Source organism: Chaetura pelagica, unplaced genomic scaffold (assembly GCF_000747805.2).
Source record: "Chaetura pelagica isolate M959 unplaced genomic scaffold, ChaPel_1.0 scaffold227, whole genome shotgun sequence".
NCBI lineage: Eukaryota > Metazoa > Chordata > Aves > Apodiformes > Apodidae > Chaetura > Chaetura pelagica.
This window is the reverse complement of record NW_009953796.1, coordinates 190907-191162: the sequence shown is the minus strand read 5'-3', so window position 1 is coordinate 191162 and position 256 is coordinate 190907.

Below are 256 nucleotides of genomic sequence, written 5' to 3'. Positions count from 1 at the left end.
TCCCTGGATACGGACACTGGTGGGACTAAGAACCCAGCACCTTGAGACTCTCAGGACCAGGCACCTATGGGATTAGAGACACCTGGGGAGTCCCCCAGTTGTGCACCTGTGGGGGAACCCATGACACCTGTGCCCCCCAGGGGACTGAGAACCCCAGGGAACTGGGTGGCAGCACCCCCAGGATGCTCTGCTGCTGCCCTCCCTGTCTGCCCCAGTCTTCTGTCTGCTCCCCATGGCAGTGCACACTGGGGGGGGG